Below are 12,043 nucleotides of genomic sequence, written 5' to 3'. Positions count from 1 at the left end.
GCCATTGGCGTGCACGGCGTGAAATGTCTGAAAGAGAATACCCTGCAAGAATCGTCGGAAGAGTGCAAGGAGGTCCTGGAAACGTTTTTGCGACATACCTTGGTGATCTCGTCATTCTCGAAGGCTCAGTCGATCAACGCAGTTATGTGTCTACCCTTGGGAACCATGTCCGCCACTACATGCAGTTTGTTGTCCTCGGAAAATGGCATCTACTACTAGAACAATGCAATAGATCACACAGATCGCAATGTACGTGTATATGTAAGGTGAGAAGAGCACCAAAATTATTTTCCTTACTCTCCTGGTCACCGAACTCCCCGCATTTGAATCAAATCAAGTATCTGTGGGACCAGCTCAATCGAGCTGTTCGGGCCATGGGTCGTCAACCGAGAAACCTGGCGCAGCTGGCCAAGGCACTGGAGTCGGTACGGCCCCACATCCCTGTCCGTACCTTCCAGAACCTCATTGACTGTCTTCCTGTTGGTCTCAAAGTGGTCCGCACTGCGAAAAGTGGTTATTCAGACTTCTGACAGGTGGTCGCATTAACGTGCATGGACGATGTCGAAGACGAAACTTCCTGGCAGATTAAAACTGTCTGACGACAGAGACCTTTGTCATTCACGAGCAAGTGCTCTACCATCTGAGCTACCCAAGTACGACTCACGACCCGTCCTCACAGCTTCAATTCCGCCAGTACCTTGTCTCCTACCTTCCAAACTTCACACGAGCTCTGCTGTCAAATTGCAGAACCAGCACTCCTGCAAGAAACAATATTGCAGAGACATGGCTTATGCACAGCCTGGAGGATATTTCCAGAATGAGATTTTCACTCCGCAGCTGAGTGTGCGCTGAAATGAAACTTCCTGGAATATTAAAACTGTGTGCCGGCCCGAGACTCGAACTGGGTACCTTTGCCTGTCGGGCAAGTGCTCTACCATCTGAGCTACCCAAGCACGACTCACGACCCCTCCTCACAGCTTCAGTTCTGCCAGTACCGCGTCTCCTACCTTCCAAACTTCACAGAAGCTCTTCTGCGAGTTTCAGTCCTGCACAGTTTTAATATGCCAGGATGTTCCATATCAGCACACACTCCGCTAGAATGAAAATCTTATTCTGTAACCATCCTCCAGGCTGTGGCTAAGCCATGTCTCCGCAATATCCTTTCTTCCAGGAGTGCTAGTTCTGCAAGGTTCGTGGATGAGCTTCTGTGAAGCTTGGAAGGTAGGACACGAGGTACTGGCAGACTTGAAGCTGTGAGGACGGGTCGTGATTCGTGCTTGGGTAGCTCAGATGGTGGAGCACTTACCCGCGAGAGGCAAAGATCCCGAGTTGGAGTCTCGGTCCGGCACACAGTTTTAATCTGCCAGGAAGCTTTATATCAGAGCACACTCCGCTGCAGAATGAGAATCTCATTCTGGTGTAGAAAGCTTCTGTAGTATTCTCCACATATAATTTTAGTGTTACAATTCAGTCAGAGCAAGCACCCCATTTTGATTTACCGTCAGATGTCATCAACCTCTCCATTCCTTCCGCAGGACTACAACTTTCCACCCACCTCTCACAATCTCGTGAAATTCTGGAAACACTTCCCATCCACAGCCACGAAATGGAGCACAAAATCAATTAAATTTTTTTTTATACCAGCATCATTATTGATGAATAATTCATTCTCGCATTTTCTTTTGGTCATCATTCAACATATTCAGCAACAACAAATATTTCTCTTTCGTATTATCAATTCCTTATGTAAAATGTACCGTTCTCTTTCATCTGATATGTCGTCAGCTATAACAAATACATTTAATCGCCGACTGTACTATGTTACATACTGCACCTTCTCGATGAACCAGTGGATGAGGTTTAGGAAGGCTTTCAGGCGGATTATCTACACGAAGAGTACGAGTACAGCTGAACTGAGCGTCACATTCTTAAATACTGAAAGTAAAGGAACAGATTTCTTGTCAACCTTCATCAACTACGAATGAATACTATTGGTGGTAACTAAATAGCCTTATGACAGTACGACTTTGTAGCTTTAGAGAAATACTACATAAATTCAATTTATATCAGTACCATCTCTTTGCCAGGCCAGAAACACTGGCCTCGTACAGAGGAGGAAGTCATGCACTGTAATCTCACCTGCTTCACTTACTAAACAAGAATAACACAACCTCTTACTCACAGCCTGTATAGACGATTGCACACGAGAGGGGTATCACTAACACAGAACTCGCGTGTCATAGGCAAAGCTTCCATTTGACGGCTGAATGGCTTCTAGAAAATTCCGGAATATAATGATACACAAACTGTTGGTTCCTTTGCCTGACTTTCTTTAATGTAAGAATATCCATAGTATACGAACTACTATAACAATCGCAGACCCAGCGATTTGCGGTCACAAATTACACTGTTTTATTTCTGGCAATCATTCGTAAACGCTCTCAGAGTCATATTATGGTAGAATGGACCCTGAAGGGTAGTATACTACAACTATGAAACAAGAAAGGGCTTCTTTCATTGTACATTAGCTGTGCGTGGAAATGTGCTGACGTAATTATTATTAGCGCGGCAGTTCCTTACACAGTTAACACTATTAAGCTATTTCTGAGCTTCCACAGAAACCAAACCAGTCTTGCGTATGTTCCCAGAAATAGTAACATGTATCGCTTTTGCTTTTTGAGTGCGACATGAATATACGGAGCAGTATACAATTCAGGCTTTCTGTCCCCATAGGTATCAGTCAACATACACTTGCAGGACGTTTTTAGTAACCAGCTGCTGTTTCGACAGCGTTTAGAGGACAGCACCCACTGTGACTCAATATATGACTTTATTGTACTGTAAAAAGTTCATATCTTATGCCTATTCACCTATTTGTGAAATTTTCGCTCTCCTATTGTTTTAAAATGCAAAAACGAAGTATAATTACTCAATCTTGGTCTTCTTCCTGTTGCAGCTTCCAGACGAGGAGGTTCTTTTTCTGTTATAACTGCTAATGAAACAATAACTAAATGATTAAAAACGCATTATATTTTATTTAAAGTAATCTAATCAGCACAGAGATCCACTAATCAAAAAACATTTATGTACTTTCAGTCTGTTAATTGGAAGTGTTCAGTTTGGTGACGCAAGGATTGCGTGTCATAAGCGCGCTACCGTTTAAAAATTTCGACGTACTTTATTCGAGTTAATGAAGTCCTACCATTATTACTATTCTCATGCAAACCATTCCCTGCGTTGAAACATGACATAAAACTACATCCTGTGTTACCAATCTTTTCCGATTTCTAACAACAACTTCTGCGCCTAATGATTCAGTTTCATAAAGGCAATAGGTATTTAATTAATTGAAAGGACTAGACGAAGCATGAGAGTTTTATTTCAACTCATTAACTGTAAAGCCTATAGTTTCACTATTATATTATTCTCTTGCAGACGTCAATGTGATGCGACCTTATCTCGTGAATGTTTTTACTTCTGATTCTAAAACATTTGAAAAATCCACACCAATCGGAAGAGCATACAACCCTTGAAGGCAGCATTACAGCCCTTAGAGAGACGAAAACGGATTAACTGAAATGTAATCTATCATACCATATCCAGTTGTCTGATGTAATAAACGATGAACAGACATTGACATTATTGGTTTCTGTGATTTAAACCTAAATAAAATCAATTTTTTCGGTAGTTCGAAAGTAAAATTATTGATTGATTGATTTATTGATGACCGATTAGGGGGAGGGGACCAAACAGCGAGGTTACGTTCCCACCAGATTAGGGAAGGATGGCGAAGGAAAAATTATTGATTGATTGATTTATTGATGACCGATTAGGGGGAGGGGACCAAACAGCGAGGTCACGGTCCCACCAGATTAGGGAAGGACGGCGAAGGAAGTCAGCAGCGCCCTTTCAAAGGAACTATCCCGGAATTTGCCACAAGCGATTAAGGGAAATCACGGAAAACCTAAACCAGGATGGCCGGACGCGGGTTTCAACCGTCGTCCTCCCGAATACGAGTCCAGTGTGCTAACCTCTACGGCATAATTTATTAAATGTATTAAATATACATCATTAACTATTTGTAGAATTCATTAAGTGCGAAATACCACGAACTAATCACGAGAAGTCAATGTAACAGAAAACACACAAGGTATGGATTAAGTGCACAGGTCCATAAAAAAAATGCACGGTGCACGGAACACTCTCGTTGGTAGGACCAGTAAGCATTCTGACATGAACTGATTGTTTGATGCATAATATAAGGACTGATTGCGGAGTAACGTCTCCTTAGGAAGTTGCAGATTTTTGTCTGTATTAAACGGTTCAAATGGCTCTGAGCACTATGGGACTTAACATCTGAGGTCATCATTCCTCTAGAACTTGTTGTTGTTGTTGTGGTCTTCAGTCCTGAGACTGGTTTGATGCAGCTCTCCATGCCACTCTATCCTGTGCAAGCTTCTTCATCTCCCAGTACCTACTGCAACCTACATCCTTCTGAATCTGCTTAGTGAATTCATCTCTTGGTCTCCCTCTACGATTTTTACCCTCCACAATGCCCTCCAATACTAAATTGGTGATCCCTTGATGCCTCAGAACATGTCCTACCAACCGATCCCGTCTTCTGGTCAAGTTGTGCCACAAACTTTTCTTCTCCCCAATCCTATTCAGTACTTCCTCATTAGTTATGTGATCTACCCATCTAATCTTCAGCATTCTTCTGTAGCACCACATTTCGAAAGCTTCTAATCTCTTCTTGTCCAAACTATTTATCGTCCATGTTTCACTTCCATACATGGCTACACTCCATACAAATACTTTCAGAAATGACTTCCTGACACTTAAATCTATACTCGATGTTAACAAATTTCTCTTCTTCAGAAACGCTTTCCTTGCCATTGCCAGTCTACATTTTATATCCTCTCTACTTCGACCATCATCAGTTATTTTGCTCCCCAAATAGCAAAACTGCTTTACTACTTTAAGTGTCTCATTTCCTAATCTTATTCCCTCAGCATCACCCGACTCAATTCGACTACATTCCATTATCCTCGTTTTGCTTTTGTTGATGTTCATCTTATATCCTCCCTTCAAGACACTGTCCATTCCATTCAACTGCTCTTCCAAGTCCTTTGCTGTCTCTGACAGAATTACAATGTCATCGGGTTTTATTTCTTCTCCATGGATTTTAATACCTACTCCGACTTTTTCTTTTGTTTCCTTTACTGCTTGCTCAATATACAGATTGAATAACATCGGGGAGAGGCTACAACCCTGTCTAACTCCCTTCCCAACCACTGCTTCCCTTTCATGTCCCTCGACTCTTATAACTGCCATCTGGTTTCTGTACAAATTGTAAATAGCCTTTCGCTCCCTGTATTTTACCCCTGCTACCTTTAGAATTTGAAAGAGAGTATTCCAGTCAACATTGTCAAAAGCTTTCTCTAAGTCTACAAATGCTAGAAACGTAGGTTTGCCTTTCCTTAATCTTTCTTCTAAGATAAGTCGTAAGGTCAGTATTGCCTCACGTGTTCCAGTGTTTCTACGGAATCCAAACTGATCATCCCCGAGGTTGGCTTCCATTAGTTTTTCCATTCGTGTTAGTATTTTGCAGCTGTGACTTTTTCACTGATGGTTCAGTAATTTTCACATCTGTCAACACCTGCTTTATTTGGGATTGGAATTATACATTCTTCTTGAAGTCTGAGGGTATTTCGCCTGTTTCATACATCTTGCTCACCAGATGGTAGAGTTTTGTCAGGACTGGCTCTCCCAAGGCCGTCACTAGTTCCAATGGAATGTTGTCTGCTCCGGGGGCCTTGTTTCGACACAGGTCTTTCAGTGCTCTGTCAAACTCTTCACGCAGTATCGTATCTCCCATTTCATCTTCATCTACATCCTCTTCCATTTCCATAATATTGTCATCAAGTACATCGCCCTTGTATAGACCCTCTATATACTCCTTCCACCTTTCTGCTTTCCCTTCCTTGCTTAGAACTGGGTTGCCATCTGAGCTCTTGATATTCATACAAGCCGTTCTCTTATCTCCAAAGGTCTCTTTAAATTTCCTGTAGGCAGTATCTATCTTACCCCTAGTGAGATAAGCCTCTACATCCTTACATTTGTCCTCTACCCATCCCTGCTTAGCCATTTTGCACTTCCTGTCGATCTCATTTTTGAGACGTTTGTATTCCTTTTTGCCTGCTTCATTTACTGCATTTTTATATTTTCTCCTTTCATCAATTAAATTCAATATTTCTTCTGTTACCCAAGGATTTCTACTAGACCTCGTCTTTTTACCTACTTGATCCTCTGCTGCCTTCACTACTTCATCCCTCAAAGCTACCCATTCTTCTTCTACTGTATTTCTTTCCCCCATTCCTGTCAATTGTTCCCTTATGCTCTCCCTGAAACTCTGTACAACCTCTGGTTCTTTCAGTTTATCCAGGTCCCATCTCATTAAATTCCCACCTTTTTGCAGTTTCTTCAGTTTGAATCTGCAGGTCATAACCAATAGATTGTGGTCAGAGTCCACATCTGCCCCTGGAAATGTCTTACAATTTAAAACCTGGTTCCTAAATCTCTGTCTTACCATTATATAATCTATCTGATACCTTTTAGTATCTCCAGGCTTCTTCCATGTATACAACCTTCTTTCATGATTCTTAAACCAAGTGTTATCTATGATTAAGTTATGCTCTGTGCAAAATTCTACCAGGCGGCTTCCTCTTCCATTTCTTAGCCCCAATCCATTTTCACCTACTATGTTTCCTTCTCTCCCTTTTCCTACACTCGAATTCCAGTTACCCATGACTATTAATTTTTCGTCTCCCTTCACTATCTGAATAATTTCTTTTATTTCATCATACATTTCTTCAATTTCTTCGTCATCTGCAGAGCTAGTTGGGATATAAACTTGTACTACTGTAGTAGGTGTGGGCTTCGTATCTATCTTGGCCACAATAATACGTTCACTATGCTGTTTGTAGTAGCTTACCCGCATTCCTATTTTCCTATTCATTATTAAACCTACTCCTGCATTACCCCTATTTGATTTTGTGTTTATAACCCTGTAGTCACCTGACAAGAAGTCTTGTTCCTCCTGCCACCGAACTTCACTAATTCCCACTGTATCTAACTTTAACCTATCCATTTCCCTTTTTAAATTTTCTAACCTACCTGCCCGATTAAGGGATCTGACATTCCACGCTCCGACCCGTAGAACGCCATCATCATTTAATCATACAGTAAAGCTGCACGGCCTCGGGAAAAATTACAGCTGTAGTTTCCCCTTGCTTTCAGCCGTTCGCAGTACCAGCACAGCAAGGCCGTTTTGGTTATTGTTACAAGGCCAGATCAGTCAATCATCCAGACTGTTGCCCTTGTAACTACTGAAACGGCTGCTGCCCCTCTTCAGGAACCACACGTTTGTCTGGCCTCTCAACAGATACCCCTCCGTTGTGGTTGCACCTACGGTACGGCTATCTGTATCGCTGAGGCACGCAAGCCTCCCCACCAACAGCAAGGTCCATGGTTCTAGAACTTAGAACTACTTAAACCTAACTAACCTAAGCACATCACACACATCCATGCCCGAGGTAGGATTCGAACCTGCGATTGTAGCGGTCGCGTGGTTCCAGACTGAAGCACCTAGAACCGCGCGGCCACATCGGCCTGCTTGTCTGAATTAGCTCTGCTGATGGAAATCGTGTGGCAGTCAACGTAACTTTCTTCTCTGGATTCTCAGACTGGTAAACTCCTACGTTCTAGTCGACTGAAATGTTTGGGGCATGGCGTACGACCTGCCAGTGGATGCACCACTCCTCTAATAAGATCGATGTTGTAATATTAAGTCCATTCTTAATTATAGGGAAAATATGCACAGGACACGCATCGTGCATTGCTTCTAAGATCCAGTCACTCATCCGTTACCCAGATTCTGAGATATCTCTTGCCAGGCGTCTGAGTTAAACTGGACTCACAACCTAAGCTAGACTTTATCATCCATTATCTTCTTCACTCATGTCGCTCCTGCATGTTTTCTAATTTCATACATCCATCCTCCATTATGTCGTCGCTTTGGTCTTCCCCAGTCTCTCTAAAGCCATCAAAGAGCTTCCATGATCTGTCTGACCTTACAACATGTTCCGTCCCCCTCCACTTCATTTCCAGTACTGTCATAATAACGTCTTCCACTCCAGCTCTTTTCCTGGTCAATTGGTTTGTTTTCCTCTCTCTTCTAGTACTTCAAAATGCATTTGATGTATAATTACATATTCAGTCCCAACCATGTAGACTGATGGGATTTCTAGTAAAATTCTTGTGGCGACTTGCTAGTATTACCTACGCATTAGTTTGGTTTTGTACATTATCTTAGGGCTAACCATCGCGAATGACAGAGGCTTTTGTGAGCACGACATGTGGAAATTTGCGGCTAAGAGAAAATTTCTTTGAATAAAAGGATTTATGAGAGCCACGAAGGCCATTAAAATTTCACTACATTGAGAATGTGAACCACGGTTGTGGTTTCGGATAGCAATGCCTGAATGGGCTCCAATCGAGATCTGCATTATTTAGCGGATTAACGTCACACGTAGAACACAGACTGTAAGTTGTGACACTGGTATCTGTGGATGAAAAGAGCCTACATCTGTAACTGGCAGTAACGAATTACGTGTAAATGGTTGAGAATATCCCTCACCGATTAATAAGAAAAAAACTGATTCGTTCGATCAGAGGGAAAGCGTCACTTATCCCCATGCAACTGCCGCATCAGATATTACGAGACAAACGACGGACGTCTCGTTCACAGATATTAGATTGATACCCTGTGTATCCATCTTTCAGGTAGAGTACATGAAATGTCGTCGAAATTAAACGAAGAAAAAACCCGAGCAGACGCAGATGCTAACTGAAGGTTCATTTTCTTGCCACCATTATTAGCTACAGAATAGAAGAGAGAAAGCTGGAAGAGAGGTGGGCAAAATACAGATTTCGAAATAAAAACTGTAGACATAGATACAAATTTAACGTATCGTAACAGAACAGATAGCGAAGTCTAATATCAACAACATCTACATCATTAACAAGTGGAGAGGACGTATGTCAGCACCGTTTCAACTTGCCGCTTCTTTCTACACTCCTGGAAATGGAAAAAAGAACACATTGACACCGGTGTGTCAGACCCACCATACTTGCTCCGGACACTGCGAGAGGGCTGTACAAGCAATGATCACACGCACGGCACAGCGGACACACCAGGAACCGCGGTGTTGGCCGTCGAATGGCGCTAGCTGCGCAGCATTTGTGCACCGCCGCCGTCAGTGTCAGCCAGTTTGCCGTGGCATACGGAGCTCCATCGCAGTCTTTAACACTGGTAGCATGCCGCGACAGCGTGGACGTGAACCGTATGTGCAGTTGACGGACTTTGAGCGAGGGCGTATAGTGGGCATGCGGGAGGCCGGGTGGACCTACCGCCGAATTGCTCAACACGTGGAGCGTGAGGTCTCCACAGTACATCGATGTTGTCGCCAGTGGTCGGCGGAAGGTGCACGTGCCCGTCGACCTGGGACCGGACCGCAGCGACGCACGGATGCACGCCAAGACCGTAGGATCCTACGCAGTGCCGTAGGGGACCGCACCGCCACTTCCCAGCAAATTAGGGACACTGTTGCTCCTGGGGTATCGGCGAGGACCATTCGCAACCGTCTCCATGAAGCTGGGCTACGGTCCCGCACACCGTTAGGCCGTCTTCCGCTCACGCCCCAACATCGTGCAGCCCGCCTCCAGTGGTGTCGCGACAGGCGTGAATGGAGGGACGAATGGAGACGTGTCGTCTTCAGCGATGAGAGTCGCTTCTGCCTTGGTGCCAATGATGGTCGTATGCGTGTTTGGCGCCATGCAGGTGAGCGCCACAATCAGGACTGCATACGACCGAGGCACACAGGGCCAACACCCGGCATCATGGTGTGGGGAGCGATCTCCTACACTGGCCGTACACCACTGGTGATCGTCGAGGGGACACTGAATAGTGCACGGTACATCCAAACCGTCATCGAACCCATCGTTCTACCATTCCTAGACCGGCAAGGGAACTTGCTGTTCCAACAGGACAATGCACGTCCGCATGTATCCCGTGCCACCCAACGTGCTCTAGAAGGTGTAAGTCAACTACCCTGGCCAGCAAGATCTCCGGATCTGTCCCCCATTGAGCATGTTTGGGACTGGATGAAGCGTCGTCTCACGCGGTCTGCACGTCCAGCACGAACGCTGGTCCATCTGAGGCGCCAGGTGGAAATGGCATGGCAAGCCGTTCCACAGGACTACATCCAGCATCTCTACGATCGTCTCCATGGGAGAATAGCAGCCTGCATTGCTGCGAAAGGTGGATATACACTGTACTAGTGCCGACATTGTGCATGCTCTGTTGCCTGTGTCTATGAGCCTGTGGTTCTGTCAGTGTGATCATGTGATGTATCTGACCCCAGGAATGTGTCAATAAAGTTTCCCCTTCCTGGGACAATGAATTCACGGTGTTCTTATTTTAATTTCCAGGAGTGTATTACATTTGCGGATGGCACACAGGAATAAATATTGCAGTTTCCCTTCCGTAAGGAGGCGATTTCTCTACTTACAGCTCTGCGGATATTAGGCAAAATATGTGTTGGAGGAAATAAAACGTTTTTTGATACAAAGTGGGGACGTGTACTCTTGGAATTTATTGAGTCAGGCTTTCCACTGTACATAGTACCTTTTCTGTAAAGTGCTCCTGCTGCCGTTCATCAAGCATTTCTGTGGCACTCTAACTGACTGCACAAACTTACAACAAATTGCACACTTTTACGGTGAATCTTTACTATCTCCTCCAGTAATTCTACATGGTATGGCGTCCAGACGACGAATACCACTCACGAATCGGTCGAACAAGGTTTTTATATGCATCCTCTTTCGTAAGAAAATTACGCTTCCTTAAGTTTCTTCCAAGAAACCTGTGTCTGCCACCAGCCTTTCCGAAGGCCGTTTCTTAAATCGCTTCAGACAGAATTTTATAAATACTGTAAGGACGGCTGTAGCGTGCAGGGTGGGTAAAGTGGACACTCCGTTTTATTCTCTCGGAGACGGCGGCAGCCTAATGGCGAACATTTGAATAGTGTTAAAGAGATTTATTTGGTTTTGGCAGCGAGTTTCGTGGTGATAGTTGCTCGCTCTCCTTTTCAGTGAAATGTTTTGTGTTTTATCTACATCTGATGTGAGGCAAGTATTAAATTCATTAAATGTATTGTGAAAGCTAATTGCCGTAATTCTGGTAAAATGTTATATTTTAGCCTTCGAAACCACCTGTTTGTGAATTGCCTAGATTATGCAGTTTCATATTCAGAAAACATGGCATCCTAACTGGCATAGCGGCCAGTCGCCTGATTTGCAGGGAGTGGCCAAGGCTCTACTTTGGCCGAAAGTCTGTAATGTATTTACCTGGTTTCAAGACAACAGAATTGATAGTAAAACAAAAGTATTTTCTAAAGTAGGTATATTAATCCATTATTATATTAACAGATTGGTAGAAAGCTATGTTCTCTTATTACAGTTGTAACCAAGCTATTTAATAAAATCACTTAAACAATCATGAGGTTCTATTTTTGTAATAAAAACTTTGTTTCATTATTCTTCGAGAAATATCATGAAAAGATGTTAATTTCAAACATAAAAAGTGCTCACTCAGGACAATGACTTCTCTGAATAAATTTTATGCGGCTGTGGAGCCACGTATACAAAAGAATCATGGGACCGTAAGCTTTGCAGCAGACAGTAGATGCTGTAAGAAATGAAAAGATACCGTTTGTTATAGCAGCCAAACTATTCAGTGTCTCAAGTAACGCACTTAAAAGAACACTTCTTAAAAAATGCAGGTTTCTAGTGAGGAGAAGACTATTGTTGGGACCTTCGGTACTGTATTAAACGAACAGCAAGAGGAACAACTCCTTAACCATATATTTGACAGGAAATTAAGATATTATGTCATATCAGTAACTGCTTTAAGCCACTTCAC

Source organism: Schistocerca nitens, chromosome 1 (assembly GCF_023898315.1).
Source record: "Schistocerca nitens isolate TAMUIC-IGC-003100 chromosome 1, iqSchNite1.1, whole genome shotgun sequence".
Lineage (NCBI taxonomy): Eukaryota > Metazoa > Arthropoda > Insecta > Orthoptera > Acrididae > Schistocerca > Schistocerca nitens.
The sequence above is the reverse complement of the archived record's forward strand: the minus strand, read 5'-3'. Positions refer to the sequence as shown.